This window comes from Megascapheus bottae, chromosome 17 (genome assembly GCF_031878675.1).
Source record: "Megascapheus bottae isolate mThoBot1 chromosome 17, mThoBot2.hap1, whole genome shotgun sequence".
Lineage (NCBI taxonomy): Eukaryota > Metazoa > Chordata > Mammalia > Rodentia > Geomyidae > Megascapheus > Megascapheus bottae.
In genome coordinates this window covers 21,331,932-21,349,251 of record NC_143525.1, presented here as the reverse complement: position 1 = coordinate 21,349,251, position 17,320 = coordinate 21,331,932, and positions in this window count along the sequence as shown.

Sequence of the window (17,320 nt, the reverse complement as noted above, 5' to 3'; positions counted from 1 at the left end):
TTAACAAGGTGAGTGATACTTTCCAGTAAGATATGATATTATTAGAAACTGAATCCAGTGTCTAAAAACCACCTGTAAGGATGTCTCTTTCCTCTTCTGTAATATTTCAGTAGAAGGTCATAGGATCATATGCAACTTGGAATTTTCCAGAAGTAATAACAACAAAGAAAACAAAGACTTCAAAAGCCAAGGCTATTCCTTAATGTAGACATTTGTAGAATATGTCACAGTGTATAGAGAAAATGGAAAACATATTGGATCAGGTCAGCAACATTATACTGATACTTTTGAAAGAAAGGGTAGGTACCTGAATGCCCAAGTTTTAGGATAAGGGCTTCAACAGTGGATGGCCTTTTAAAAAATGTAATTTAGGTCTTTTAGAAAAATTGTGAAGGCATTGAATGATCATTGTGGAAAATGGAAAGGATTAAAAAAAGCATGTCAGCATGTACAAGTATATAAGAAAATTAGAAAATTCTCTATCACTTGGAGATAACCATTGTAACTTATTGCTTTGATGGATTATTTCCTCTTTTCCTTCTATTACTGCTTCCTACTCTTAAGTCATTCTCCAACTTCAAGATCAACTGTGTCATCCTTTTTTCTAATGCACTGCTGTCACATTTTTTAATATTTAAACATTTGCCATGCAATAAAAGTTAACTGACAGCATGTTTTCATTGTATATGAAGGGTGCCTTCACTATTCATATGGAATCATGTTTTACCTTCTACTTTAAACATTTCTTTAGAATAGATTTCTGGATGAAGAATTACTCTGTCAAAGATTATGTACTCTCAAACCTTTTTCTTCACCCTTGCATGGTGCTTTATGCCTGTAATCCTAGCTACTCAGGAGGCTGAGATCGGAGGATCCAGGTTCAAAGGCAGCCCAGACATTAAAGGGCCTGAAACTCTTATCTCTCATTAACCTCTAGAAAGTGGGACTTGGCTCAAGGGTAGGGTGATAGCCTTGAGCTGAAGAGTTCAGCGACCAGGCTGAGTTCAAGCCCCATGACCTACACAAAAAGAAAAAAAAACTTTTTGATTCACTGTGATTTTTTTTGAATTTCCAGGATTCTCTAAATAATGTGACATTAATCCTTTTATTTAGGTGGGTAATATTGAGACCTAGATCATCCTGATAGATATTTGTAACTTTAATCTGCCATCCACTGGCTGTGAAAATTGTAGGGAATAGCAATCATAGGTGGAAATTGTGTTTGGAGACTTAGTAATCTCTTAAACAATTTAGGTTTATTTGTTGGTTGGTTGGTAGTACTAATATTACTGCCCCTACTGCTGATGATGACAAAAATAGTAAGTTTAATAAATATAATTTATACAAGAAGTCTTTAACAGAGAAATTTATCGCAGGTCCCAGTTACTTAGTGTAATCATAAATAAAAAGAGGAGTATTTAAATTGATTAGAAGTACAGGTTGGAGGGTGAGGGAAGGAAAATGGGGACAAAAACATGAGAAGGGATATCAATTTGTGAGAAGTAATTCACCTACTATCTGGCGAATATAACTGTAACCCCTCTAAACACTGCAATAAAAAAGTACTTTGTTAAAAAAAAGAAGTACAGGTTGGAATCAAACCAAAAGACAAAGGAAAAACATATTTTCCAGTTCAGGGTCTCCATAGTTGAATAAATTCATGGGTTTCTTAAAGCAATCTTTAGTTGAATAGGGACATTGGATCTGAGTTTTAGACTTATAAAACTGGGACTACACAGGAAGGGTCTACGGACAATCTGGAATAAAGGTAAGAAATTCAAGGAGCATTGTGGGACCATTAATGAAATTGGCATTTCTTACTCTTGTCTCTGGCTATGGCCCTACCATGTTGTATGCCCTTCTGGTTTTTTTCTTAATATGATTTCCCAAATCCAAATTTTAATTAAGATAAAAACAAGATATAGAAATCATATTCCAGTAGACATCTTCCTATGAGTGGAGAAATTAGATGTGAATTTTAAGCCTGCTCATTCTAAATTTACCATCTCTTCCTCTGTTTTAAAAACAGATAACTTTTCACAGAATCTCTGCTTAAGGGAACTCAGCATTGGACCTAGAATTTTTAGAGTCACTTATTTTTCCCTGAAATTATTTCTTCCTAAAATCTAAGATACACAAAATTCAGCCATTGCCTCCTTTTATAGATCCCAGTTCCCGATACTTGACTCATGATTTATGCTTCCTTATATTTCTGCCATTTAGAGAAAAAATTTGGTTGCTATGTGTAGGCTTAATTGGATTTTTCCTCTATCTTTGACTAATGGTAGTTGTTTAATTGATATTTAATTCCAGTCTCTTGTTAAATCTGTGGTTTTCTGTTCAAAGCTCCTGTGTATAAATTCCAAATAAGTAAAACTTATATTACAATTATCTCAAAATAAAAGGTTGTGCCCAAATAACATTAATAGCATTCACTGGCGTGAATAAACCCATCAGAAGAAGAATCAGATAATTGTTAAGAGGAAATAAAAATGCTATGATTACTCATTTTCTAGGTTCTTAGGTATCTTAATGAACATATTAGTATTGAATCCAGATATTTATTATGTTACATTTAAATCTGAGCTGCTTCCAGTTCTTCATAATTATTAATAAACCACAAAGGGATTATAAGTATAAACAAGTGCTTGAGAATTTATTTCTATGGTTAGCAATACGCTCTGAATTTAGGGCAGTAACTTAAAATCTTTTACCAACGTTTTAGCTTTCTTCATCAGCAAGGTTCTCATTTCAACACTTGTACTTATACACAAGTCTATTCTTCCAGTCATTGAGTTTTAACAAGGCAGGAACTGACACTATAAATAATGCCTTTTTTTGGCAATGTGATTGTCATTTCCCTGCATGTAAACTGAAATACATGAAGACCTGCCGTAAGCATTAGCTCAGCTTGGCAAACAAAAATTCAAGTGAGAATGCTCACTTTCCTGGCTACTAGGATTAGACCTTGTTTATGTGTTCATATCTGCAATAGTGCTTTCAAAAAAGCATAATGATTTTTAAAAAATGCTGAAACACGATGATGCTATTTTACACTTGGACAAATCAAATCCCATGGCTATTGCTTGAACTGCAAGCTATCTTGACATAAAATATAATACCTCCTTGGTACCTAGTAAGGACAGAATAGACTTAGTAGCTTAGTTGGCAGAAAACAATTTCAAAGTATCTATAAATATATACACACAGATACATACATATGTATCAACTGCTCCAGTAATGATATACCCAAAAATGTCATAGGAGGAAGAAGACTAGCATTGATATGTAGTTATATGCACTGACAAATGAGCTTTGGTCAGCTGTGAGATTTCTTTTTACAATAATTTGCCTGCCTGCTTCTGAGTTTTGAATGGTCTGACAGAAGAGCTATGGTCAGCTCTGAAATTCGCTTTTTCAATCTGATTTTGTATCTGATTTTAGGATGCTTTCAGCTCAATTACATTTCACAATTTGCAGTTTAAAGGGCCATCTAGTTACCCATGGCATGCGTATTTCTTATGCATTGAAAATGTGAAAACATATGTAAAATTCAAATTAGATACTGGCACCATTCAGAATTTTTGAAAAGTGAAATAACCTGGAAGGCTCAGAGACTAAACAGCATCTCAGAATTTCAGCAAAATGATAGTGAGAATATTCTTTGCAGTTCCTTCTAGAAGTAATCTAAACATCTACCTCTTCAACACATTTAGCACAGCAGATCTTGTATCCATAGTACAATGGAAATTTATGCAAGTCTCCTTAATCCTGCGCTCAAAATGAATCAGTGCTCCTCCCTAAGTGAATTATGCACAGAAATTAGTTTACAGCTTTCTGCCTTCTTTCCCCGTGCATGCATGGCTTGCCTTGTGCATTTTTTCTACTTCCTACTCCTTACAACCCATAAGAAGGGAATTAGGATTCAAGTAGACAGGTGATCCAGGCAATGTTCTCTGAATTGCACTACTACCACAATTTAGCATTGGCTTCATCTCTAGACGAACCCCTGCCAGACCTACAGAATGAGAAGGTCCAGTTGGAAAGCAACAAAAAATGAAAATCACCATCATTTCTTCCTAATGAAAATTGATTGTCTTTGAATTGATTTACAGATCATGACATAAAAACAACCAAAAAATAAAAAAAAAGAAATAATGAAAGAGGAAAAGAAATCTCTAACTATGAACAGATGCTCTGTGTTTTCTGCTGGCTCCTGACCCCCTCTGAAACCTCCATCAAAAGGCAGTCTGTCCTGTAGCCCATTTATAAGCAAGCTAGAAACTAGATAACTTCCTCAGAAAAGGTTTATCCCCAAAGATGCCCTTGAAGACCTCCTCAGACCAAGAATGATATTTTTTTCTCACAGGAGAGTTTACACGAGTCTATGAATTCATGTTTGATGAGAGTTTCATAATTTCCTTTCTGCAAATACCAGGGTATTTATTTCTCTTACGTAATTTCCAGGCAATTGGTTGCTTGATCTGATTTCTATTCTGTGGGTCTGTCTATTGAGGGACCTTACCGTCAGTCACCCTTGGTGAGAACATATCCAAGGGCTGATATATGACTGCAAAAGAATTTAAACAATTCCTGGAAGGAAAAGGGTTAAGAGCCAGTAAAAACAGCATAAATTTACACATGACCTAGTGTGATTACACTTTTATTCTCTTCCTTGCTTGGAACAACAACAATGACTGCCTCCATAACAAATGCTTCTGGTCTAAAAGGCCTTGTGTCTAAAGACATGCACTTATTCACCTTCTGCAGATGACTTCAACAGCATCACAGTTGCAAAGGCTCTATAGACAAAGAAATGGGCTCACTGGTTAGTTTTCTTTCCAAAAGGTCTATCAGGTTCATTATGTCATGGAGAAAAAAAAATTACTCTTGATTCTTGAGCTAAAGAGCACAATCTTATGTGATTGGTTTATGATGGCCTGATTCTCCCAAGGAGTTCCACAATTATCAGTGCCCTGTTTTCAATCTCAACCTGCTATATGGGATGAAGGCTTGAACAGTCAGAGATCTGTCATTCCAGAAAGAATTATGAGCACATGAGAGCTACCCTCAGTGGTTTCCTTTAAAAGCAAAAGAAAAACAAAACAAAGCAAAAGCTTGATTATAATACTATCATTTTCCATCTGGATGGATGCTATATTTTTTTTTCCTATAAAATACAGAATAGATTTGTTTAAGCAAGTAAACACTATTGCGGGATAAATGGAGAACACACATTAGTGTTCTTTTGGAGGGGAGATGAAATATACCAAAGAGCAAGTCCAACTTTATGAACCTCGTAATATAACTTTCAATAGGCACAGGCGTAAGTTGGCAGGGTGGCTTTCAGCTTCCTCTCATTAACCAGAGCACAATCCTTTTTCTCACTTGTTTTCCTTCTCTAAAAACTTTTCATTGATCACCTCACTGGGAGAAGTTAACAGTTGACTTAGGCTAAGGATGTATCTGGAGAGCCATGGATTTGCCTAGAAAACAACAGGATGCCAGGGCAGGACAGCTACTGCTGTGACAAAATGCCATGAATGCTGTTAGTTTGTTGGTTTTTAGCTTCTTTCTTCTCCCTCTGTCTACACAGAAAGTCTTCCAAGAAAACTTGAGAAGGAGTTTTAACAGGTCTCAAACCTTTAGAGCAGCAGATTTGGAAGCCTTTTCCTGTGGAGACCATCAATTCTGTTGAAAGTGCTGATGAAAAATTGAATAAAAATGGAAAAGGTAGCAATGAATGATCATGCAACATGAAGAGACAACAACAATGTGAGACTTTGTAAAAATCCACTCTTCAAAGATGCCATTGTTTGTGCTGAATAACTTCCCTAACATATTGTATGCTTTTTGTTTTTGTCTGTTGTAGGGTTTGAACTCAGGGCCTAGGAACTGTCCCTGAGCCATTTTGTTCAAGGCTCTACTAATTTGAGCCACAACACCATTTCCAGTTTTTGAGTGGTTAATTAGAGATAAGAATCTCCTGGGTTGGCTAGAATCTCCTGCCCAGCCTGCCTTTGAACAGTGATCCTCAGGTCTCTGAGGAGTTAGGATTTATAGCATAAATTTATAGGTCTTTTGTTCATCCAGGATTGAATTTTACAGATGGTCAAGTACCTCCATCAAGAAAATGACCCAGAAGAGAGATCCATGTATTAGGAGAGAATAGCCTCATATACCAAACCCCTAACAAATAAAATCTTGGGACTTTGTGAGATGTTTAATTCCAAGCATCATGCTTTCCATCCATGATCATAAAATAACATAGCAGTCAAATTGCACTCAGAACCTGGGTAGCTCAGAAACAAGGTACAGCTTGGCATTTTTAAGCTGGGAACAAAGTCAACAGAGAAACAGTGTATTTTATAGCATTTGAAAGGTCTATGCAATTTAAATGTGTGTTTCATCAATTTTAGCAGGAACAAGGTTACATGCGTTGGCTACCCATTGCCCCTGACAATGGCAAAGTTAAGTAGGTGAGAAAGTAAAAGAAAAAAATATATTGACTTTTGGATTCTTTATAAGAAGAATTGGTGACCTCTGGCCTAGAATACTGCTTCTGAATATCGAATTAAATTAACTAAAAAGGACATTAATGTTTTTGCTCATGTCTGATGTGTGGAAGCTGAGTAAATTCAATTGAGCCATTTAACTGTCGGTGCCTTCTCATTAGAGCAGAGATAAAAATGTTCATAGGTTTATTTTAGGATGAACAATATAATGATTATTAAATATGTATTTAAGCAAGGAATGTTTTCTATTCAGGCTAATTATGGTTGACATGTTTTGATTAAATGCTTTTACATGTTGAAATTAAGTGGCTTCCAAGTGGGTTCATAAAATAGGATTAAAGTTATTAATAATACTAATGTTTAAAAATTAATGGATATGTAAAATGAATCCAAGGGGATTAAGTTTTGACCTATTGCTAATACTGCATGGTTTCTCAGGTTTTTTGTTTGTTTGTTTGTTTGTTTTCAGAACTACACATAGCTACTCCCCACAGGGATCTTATTCACTGTGGAACTCTCAAGCCAAGTAAATAACTTTGCCCTACCCCAGCCTAACCATCTACTTTGAATATGTATTCTCATTAGTGAGCATTAAGTGTTGCAGTGATGAGTGTATAGTTATTAAAACAACATAAACATAAAAATAATTGAACAAATCAGACTATTTTATAGCAAAAATAATAGTCTTGGTTTGAATTCAGATTACAGTATGGAATGGTTTCTTTCTTTTTTTTCTAGTCCTGGGCTTGAGCTCAGGACCAGAGCACTGTCCCTGGGTTTTTCTCAAGGCTAGGGCTCTATGTATGTGGCACGGAGGAATCGAACCCGGGTCTTCGTGCATGCTAGGCAAGCACTCTACCACTAGGCCAAACTCCCGGCCCTCTTTTAATTTTTTTTTTGCTTTATTTTTTTATTGTAATTAGTAAAAGGGTTACATGATATTTGCCAGATAGAAGGTGCATTAATTCACATACATTGATACCCTTTCACATGTCTTGGTACCCGTTTCCCTCCCCCCCCCACACCCCCCACCCGTCTTGGTTTTCCCCCTTCCCTATCTAATTTCAAATATCCAAATACAAATAAATTCAATATATCAGATAACAAAGTGAGATACTATACCAATATGAGATAACCAAGGGACAGCAAAGGAGATGAGAGACAACACAGTACATTAAGGACAACAATCATTCATTATATGGCTTTTGTTTCACTATCCTAGAGGTCCTTTCAATTAGCTTCACATTATATGTCCTTATGTATCAAGATTTTGCTCTATTGCAAATCTCTGCTAGTAGAGCCCAAGGTTTCTACTGATTATGACGAATTTTAACTGTATTTTTTGTCTTTTCATTTTTGGTTCTGGGGAAGTTTCATTTCATTAAGAAAGTAAAATTTTCCATCTCTTTGTATCCACATTGATATATCCACATCTTGTTTGTCTTACTAGCCAGATTTAGAATTAGGTAAAGCAAGGAACTATTTAGCTCAGGTCTTAAATGTAAGAAGAACCCAAACAAAACCAAATGAAAAAATAAAACCACCTCAGCAATCAAAACAAGTAATAATTTAATACTTTTCCTAAACAAAATACTTAAGCAGACTAAGACACTAATATACCCACACACATCCAGATTAGTTGGAGTTACAAGTAATAAATATAGGTACCCTATAATTGGATGGAAACCAACATGAATTGCCATGTAGAAAGCTGGATATCTTTGCTTTTAATGCATTATTTCTTGGAAACTAAACTTGATAACAAGCAAATGTTACAGGTGAAAAAAAGTACACAATCACACCTTCGCAGAGTTAGTTTAAAAGTGTGATTCTAACAATTAGTGGTCATGGTAGTAATAGATCAGTGGTAGACCAGTTGTCTTGCATAAAGAAGACCCTGTGTTTAAATTCCAATATTCTATTGAAAGAAGAAACAACAATAAAAAACTGCTCACACAGCCACAGAGAAGACTTCCAGTTCATCCTCTTAAATTCAATCCCAATGCATTTTCCTAGTCTGTCAAGATTCTAGTCCTGAGAGGTTGCTTCTGAACCTTGTCTGTCTCCACTCAAACCTATGATAAGCACCTGTATCCTCATCCAGCTGCCTTACCACAGGGTACACTGCAAAACTGCAATGGGTTAAAGAGAATGGCTTCCATCTCCAGTGTACTCTATTCTTTAAGAAATCCCACTGAGTATTTCCTCCCATCTATGCTGTTTCCCTTCCAGGTCTGCAGCTAAGACTACATGCCACCACTCTATACTCTACTTGTAGACTGGCTGCCATCACTCCCCCACCCCATTTGTTCACAAACTGTATCTGTAGTTATCTACTATCTCCTACATTATCTATTTCTTCCTTAAAACAAGGATGATTCCCATCTGTTCATAAACACACTGTACTTCCCACAGACAAAAGAAAGAAGTATGAGGGAAAACATTAATTAAAAAAAACCTTCTCTTTGTCCTTATATTTCCCTCCAGCTATTCTTTCATGTATTTTCTGCCTTTTACATGAAGATTTTTCCAAAGTTATCCCTCATCTCTCATTGTTTTATTTCCTCTGGATTCCCCTTCCATCAGGCATTCACTGTAGTCATTCTTCTCCAGTCATCACAACATTGCAGCACTCATTCTTTGGTTCATCTTCTTCTGCTTCTGCTTCATCTTCTTCTTTTTAAATCAGTACTGAGATTTTAAACTCCAAGGCCTTTTGCTTATTAGGGAAATGTTCTACTACTTTGCCTATGCCTCCAAACTTGTTTTTTTTTGCAGTTTATTTTTGAAATAGGGTCTCACTTCCTGAGCTGTAATCCACATACTTTTAGGCTTCCCTTCCTTGCTTGTGTCACTGAGTGCACCCATGGCATCCAGAGTCCCTCTGGGGTGATGGAGTCAGTCACAAATTTCTGACAGGAGTTGACTTGAATACACTTTCCTCTTGTCTCCAACCTCTCAAATAGCTGAGATTAGATCAAATCCTATCTGTCAGGGCCATCAGTTCTTGGCATCTGCATTTGGCTTATATGTTAATACTTCTTTGCCCTTGTACCTTCAAATTTGCTCCTTCTCATTCATCTTTATTAAGTTACTTAATGCCTCATGTGTACAACATAGCAACGTCCTGGCTCCATGTTGTACTGCTGGTCTCTATCTGCATTTATGCCTAGGTGATCCCAGGCTGGTCTGTATTTTAAAAATTAGACAGATAGCTTCACAATTTAGTGTAATGTCTGACTTTCTCCCTCCACTCCAAGTTCAAGTTTTCTACTCTTTATTCCCACTTGGGTATCAAATAGTTATCTGAAAATCACCTTGTCCAATACTGATTTTTTGCTACTGCTCCAGATTCTCAAATTCTGCTTCAGGGTATTTGTATGGGCTGGGAACTCTTTTTCAGGTATTCACATACTTTGGTTTCTCTGTTCTTGGTGTTTGAGCCTGTTGCTCTATGCATAGGTAAATTCCTTTCTTTTCAGTATCCCTTTGCAGTCCTGACATCAAATTGTATATGCTTTGTTACTTTCTGTCTCTCCGATTTTAAATTATATAGCAAGACTTTGCTTTTCCATTTAGTTTATCATTGCATTAGAATGTCTATTGGCATCCTGATATAAGGTAAATTCTCAATATACGAATGTTTGAATTAATGCATTAAAAATCAAGTTCTGGTGTCAAAATTGTATCTCATTTTGGGTCTGCTAATTCTAGTCTAAGATACCAAGGAGGAGGAAAGGAATATGGAAAGAAGGAAAGAAGGCAAGGAGAAAGGTGAGTAAGGAGGGTGAGAGAAGGAAGGAAGGAAAGAGGGAGGGAGGAAGAAGGGACAGAGGTAAAGATGCAAAGTTCTTTTATTGGTTCTGTAATTAGCATTTGATTGCATGTGAGATGGTGCTAGTTCTGCATACTTCATTAATAAAGTAGTCAGAAGTGCTTGGGATCTTCCGTTCTTAAATTCTATGTGACACATTGCATCCTCTGATTTACAGAGACATCCTATCTATAAGGCTGTTAGGATAGTTTAAGATGACAGGGGTTGTAATATTAAAATACATGTCTCACATAGTAACAAAAATAGGCATCATCTATTGGCCATTTACTCCATGCATGGTATTGTCTTTAGGGCTTTTACATACCATGTATCATGTAATTGTCACAGGTTTATGAGAAAAGTATTTTAACCCCTATTCAACAGACACAGAAAAGGCTTAGAAGTGTGAGTTGTTTGCCTTAAGGCCACATGAAGCAATCTGAAGGCTGGAATTCAAGTTTGTGTCAGTAGGCCTAGATTTCCATCTAAATTAGAGAGTGAAATAAAGAGATAAAGTGACAGACAAAAAGAGACAAAGAGAGACTAAATATAGAGTAAGAATAACACATAAAGAACTAAAGAAGATCAAGAGATAGAAAAATCAACGAGGCAGAGACCAAAAGATGGAAGCTAAAACACAGATTGAGTGGCTTACACCAGTACTAGCATAGCAGAACACCCGAGACAATGACTGGAAATCATTTATGTACACTCTCCTCTTTTCTTAAGGGCTTTCTTAGAGGCTTAATGTAGCTTATAATTTCCTAATATTTCATCTTGATTCCATATATAAAAACAATGTGTATATATAATATGTTAATGTACATGTTTATATCTGTACATATACTAGTATTTATATAGGCATATACATAAATATCAAACAGGCCCTGATGGTATAAGACAATGACTATTACATTTCTGAGCTGATTTTAAAATATAATATTTAATCCTTAGTAGACAGCACTCTGCAGGAAGATAGCCAATTCTGTCTTTCTCTGTTCTTCACATCTGGATATTGACAAAAGTGGAATTTGGCAAACAAAAAAAAATCCTTTAAACAAATATCACAGCTCTTTGAAGTGGATAAAATTATGAGATGATATTACACACACTTGCAAAGCAAATCTTTACTCAATTCCTAAGATTGTGTTTATTAAGCTCCTTCTATATGTATGCTCTGGTATCATCATTCTGAAACAATCTTAGTAACTGATCATCTAAATGCTGGCTGCTTTTTCTGGCAATAAGTAGTTTGCTGGGATTTTTTTCTGTGTGTCAGATTATCAGTGGAAACCATCCAGATTTCCATGTCTATATTTGTAGATAGAAATACCAGCCTAAAAGGACTCCACTTTCCTCTTCTAGACACGTTTCTCCATGGGGAAGCAGAAGAGAGAAAAATCTACCCCATGAAATCCACTCTGACAACAGCACCATTTGCTGGTTCTCAATGTATGCTATTTTCTGAGTGGAACAGCTGCCCTTCAGACCTTGTAAATATGATTGATAATGTGCTTACTAAGTTCATCTTCTAAATATGAAAAATAAAAACTCTCCAGATTTACTCGATGGAAAACTTGTATGCTTCTTTGACCACAAGGTGGCATACAGACGATCCAGAACACTCTACCTCTTAATAGAGCTGCAATTACCAGAGATATTTCCATAATTATTATTCCTACTGCAATATGACTCCAGTATTTCCAAGGAACCTCATGAAAATATCACCCCAGCCTTTGGCATGAAATTTGCTCTTACTTGTTTATTATTGTTGTTTTCTCCCTTCCGCTTTAACAAAAAATTACTAAATTTGTGTGCTCCTTATATTCCCAAACCCCAAGAAGGCAAGTAGGCCTGAAATTCCTCCGTGTCACTGTCCATTGTTATGAGTAATAATTTCAGTGACAGTTTACATTTCTGGAGGAGGATAAACAGAACGTTCTGCTGCTTGATGGCTCCAACGTAGTTTTCAATTCAGTTAAAGCTATAATTATTCTAACATTTATTTGCAATTTGGGATTAAAAGAACTAATTTCAGAAAAGCTGCTTAGTATAACAGTTTTATTATTGTTGGTGTTGTTTACAAATCGCTATGTCTTTGGGATTCATGCTAGATATGATATTGGAAAAGTAACCCCAAAATACTTCAATTTGATCTCTAGTCATTTTATACTTGCATTTCTTTGAAAGTAGAAACTTTTTCCTCATTGGGGTACCAGGAGACCACCAATGGCGACCAGTCTAAGTGTTACAATGTTAGTTACTTACTGGGAATGTGTAAAAGGGCAACCACTTTTTTCCTAATGGGAAGGAAACACAAGCTGGGCAGACAGGATAGTTCTTCACTGATGGCCCACACCACCCGTGTGAAAATGCACCTCTTCGTAGCACTCGGTAATGTTCTCATTTTCCCCATTTCCACAGATGAGGCTTTCTCTTGGGTAGGAAGCAAAACCCTAGCTTAAAAATAACCAGTAAAAGGCTGAACTAAAGATGTGACTCAGGGGTACTATACCAGCCTAGCAAGTTTGAATCCCTGATTTCAAACTCCAATACATTAAAACTCATGAAGGCTTAATGTTAGAGAAATAACAGCAGCTCTGAAAAATAAATTCAACTGCTGTGTTAATTTAATTGCCAGTTTGTTATTATGGGGAGAACACAATGTATGTCATGTCAGGTATACATTAAAGATTTTTCCCCCAAAGATGTAGCAAAGAACTTGAAATTGGAACTTCCCAGATAAACTTGACTCAAATGGGAATAATTTTGTGCTAAGTGATATATGTATCTTCTGCATTCAGGCTGCTTTAAACGAGGCTACTCATAAACTAGGTGATTAATTGGCAGTGAGAATCTATTTTTGAGGTGGAGAAGGCCCAGATCAAATCTAGTGAGAACGCAGTTCTGGCTCATAGACAAAGCCTCCTATGCCTGCATGGTAGAGGGAAGAGAGGCCCTGTAAATCTCTTCTCCTGTAACAGCACTCAGGCCTCTCCCGAAGGCTCTGCACTCTTGATCATCTCCTAAGGAGGATGCCACATGATATGAATACTTCGGGCATTAAGCTTTCAATATATGAATTTGACAGAATGTAAATACTCAGACATTATATATGTGCATATGTATATATTTCATATATAATATTTATATTTATGATATAATATATAAAGCATAAAAGCCAGCAAGAGGGGGTTAAATGAGAAGTAGAATGAGGAAAAATCATGATAAAGTTTTATTATTTTTATTACCATTATTATTATTATCTTTAAATATGGATGCAAAAATCCTGATGTCATTAATGAATATCTATATCATGCATATTCAAAAACAGTGGGCCAGAGAGGTAAAGTCTTTACCCCCAAACTCATAGCCCAGTATCGGCAGAACTGAAATAGAAATTAATGTCTCTAAGAATCAGGAACAAAAATACGTTTAGAAACCTGGCCTCAGACATCCATTACTACCTCAAGTTGAAATCATGGATGTGTTGAAAAAACTCTATTATGATTACTCATAAAGAACTGCTCTCCTATAGCTACTTATGCTTCTGCTTTCAAATTTCTCAGAAGCATGCTACTGTAAATACATATGAAAGGAAACAGAGAACACTGATTTGCTGAGCAATTCCTACCTGCTAGAGAGTTGTGTGTGTGCACACATGTAGACATGTGTACCAATGTGTGTGGGACCAGAATTTCCTTATGGGCTATACATGGTTCACTCATATTGTAATACAGATATTCATTGTCTCTAATACCTAAGGAAATTTAGTTGCTGTAGTTCAGGGTATTAAAAAATGGGTGCCCTTCGAGGTGTCTAGGCCACAATGATTCCACCTTCTTCATGAATGATTCATGCCATTACAACGGGAATGGAATCATAAAATTCTGACTTTGCTCCTCCTTGTTCTTGCTCTCTCCCTCTCCCTCTCTCTCCCTCCCTCATCCCCGTCCCCTCTTGTCACTCTAATATCTGCCATAGGAAAGTACAGCAATGAGTCCTTTATCAGATGTTGTGTCCTCAGTCCCAGTCTTCACAGTTTCTAGAACCATTTCTTCTTTTCTTAATTATATGTATTATACATTTTCCAATCCCTGGCATTTTTGCCATTGCATCACCAAAGAGACCAAAACAGCCTACACGGTAAATATCATCAGGAAGAAACTGAGTGACAGCTGAAAAATTGTTCAAGTCCACACACCTGTGGAGTATGAAACGGGAATTTGAATCCATTTTTTGCTAGATTTTGTTTATTGGTTTTGATTTTGTAGTTACTAGGACTTGAACTCTGGGCCTGGGTGCTATCTCTGATGTCCCTCCCCTTTTTTTCAAGGTTCATGAAATAAGAGTCTCATGGACTTTCCTGCTTGGGCTGGCTTTGAATTGTTATTCTGAAATCTCAGCCTCTTGAGTAGCTAGGATTATAGGAATGAGCCACCAGCACACAGCTTCTTTAAGTAGGACAATAGAGAAAGCAATTGTACCTATCTCAGGTGCATTTGCTAAGGTTCTTTTCCAGTGCATCAAATATGGTTTGAATTCTCCCCGACGGTTTGTAGGTCTTCAGACACGCACAAACATCCTAAGCAGCAGACTCACTTAGTAGTAGGAAGGTCTGTTAGACTCTTCTCTCCATGAAACCACCAAAAACACCAGATGTGAAGCTGTGGCTCAAGTAGTAGAGCACCATGCTTGAGTGGAAAGTGTGAAATGATGGCACCCTGAGTGCAAGCCCCTCTTCAGGCATGAAAGCAGAAACAAACAACAAAAGGTACAGGGCTTTGAACAGGCCTTGTGAGGCATTCTTAAGAAGAGTCCAAGTCTGTGGCAGTTGAGACTGAGAATATTTTAAACTGAGGAGAATGTGTTGCCTAGGTGAAAAAGAAGTCACCTAGAGTACCTTCTTTGTTTGGAGTGTGGCTTTCAACTCCAAAATACAAACTGCAAATGACCCAGCACTCACATCTGTAATCCTAGCTACTCGGGAGGCTGAGATCTGAGGGCTACAGTTCAAAGCCATCCCAGGCACAGATGTCTAGGAGACTCTTATCTCCAATTGACCACCAGAAAACCAGAAGTGGTACTGTGGCTCAAGTAGGAGATAGCTAGCCTTGAGCTGAAGAGCTCTGGGGACAAACACCCAGGCTCAGAGTATAAACTTTGGGACTGACAAAAAGAAAAGAAAAGAAATTCAAATGTTCAAAGTAAGGGTGGAGGTTGTTTGAGTTATATTTAACATATGATCAAATATCCTGTGTATGGGGCTGTGTAGACTTCTTCAGGTCTGCTGAGGCAACTTAAGCAGATTTAGCTTTGTGGTTGTTCTTGCTGTGGTTATTGTTGTTTGAGGGGTTTTATTTTTGTGTTCTGATCTGTACAAGCACTGCTTTGCCCCGGGCCTCAGTAGATTCAGGTCATTAGCTATAGTGAAAGCCCCGTTAAAGCACAGAATTTATGTAATTCTGTTTCTGGGAATAAAGATCAAGAGCAGACCCACAGCAAGCCTGGTCAATCCTGTTATCAAGGTCATTCAGGCCCAAATGTCTCAGGGGCATTTCCAACTCCCAAAGAAATCCCTTTGTGTCGATTTTACATTAACAGCGACACTTCCTCAACTCCCCAGAAAATATGTCATTTCCACAGTGACCAACTCCAGCAAAATGCCATCTGGTACAAGTTAGATGTAAGCTGTACACCTACTTTTCTTACCAGCCTGAGTAGGTAATTCTCTTTAGATATATTGCTCATTGTGTCCATTAGAGAATACACTGGATTTCACAAATGCAAAGTAAATCTAGAAATATGTCATCCACAGACACAATTCTCCCTGTTTTTTCATTCTTTCTTTGATTTGACATCTCACAGCATTGCTACGAGGGTGTAAGCCGTGCAATCTGAGATCTTGATGAGGAGAGGAGAAGAGGAAGAGTAAAAAGATACCGGCCAGCTATGCCAATGCTAGAAAGGCACTTTCATAGAGACTACACAAATAAAAAGTCTACTGACATCTGAATTTGCTGACGTACATCGGTTAGAATATACCCCTCATGAAATCAATCTAGCAGCAAAAATGAGGAAAAAAAAGAGTTGCATTTAAAAACAAAATGGGAGAATATTGTTGTCCCAATGAGGAATTTGTGACTCAGGAAACTGCCAACAATTGAGCATTGGAGAAAAAGGAACTTAAGGTTTCCACCTTACTATATTGTGGTGGAGGCTAGGACTATCTGTGCACTGAGGACACTGGTGACAAGAAACACAGTATTTCCTCTGTCTTTCTCCCCCCACTCACCCTCCCTCTACTCCTCTCAAGGTCTCTCCTCCCTCCCCCCAAGTGCCCTCCCTCTCCTCTTCTCTCATTTCCTATCATTATCGTTCTCCCTCTCCTCTCTCTTCTTTCCCTTTTCTCTTTCTTTCGTCTCTCCCCTTCCAACTTCTCTCTCCTCTCCTCTCCCTTTGTCCCTTTTCCTGGCATATCCCTTTCCCCATTCCCCATCTACTTCCCCTCCTCCTTCTCCATCCCTACTCCTTCTCCCCTCTCCCTTTTGTCCCTGTATCCTTTCTATCTCCTCTCTGCCCACCCCCTTTCATCTAGTCCCTACTCCAGTACTTGTTTCACAGACCCTAGCACACAGTGGATCAGTGCTAGATGTACGATTTATTTTTCTATCAAAGGAACTCCCACAATTGCCATTTTGGGGGGAAATAGGTTGTGTAAGAAAAATATATCCAGCCTACTTAATAAGTTGACAGAGCATTTATAACTAGAAGTGCTGTTTTCAACCTAGATCTATTGTGATGCTAACAAATGCAACCAACGTGTTATTTCAAATACAAATATTTGACATACTGTGCAAACCCCATAGAAGTGGTTCACTGTGCAATCTTTGTTCCAAATACAGGAGGCAATATTCATATTTTCAGCAAATAGAGTTTATACTACTGGAGATATAGGTGCAAGCACACACTTTTAACATCTTGTTAAGAT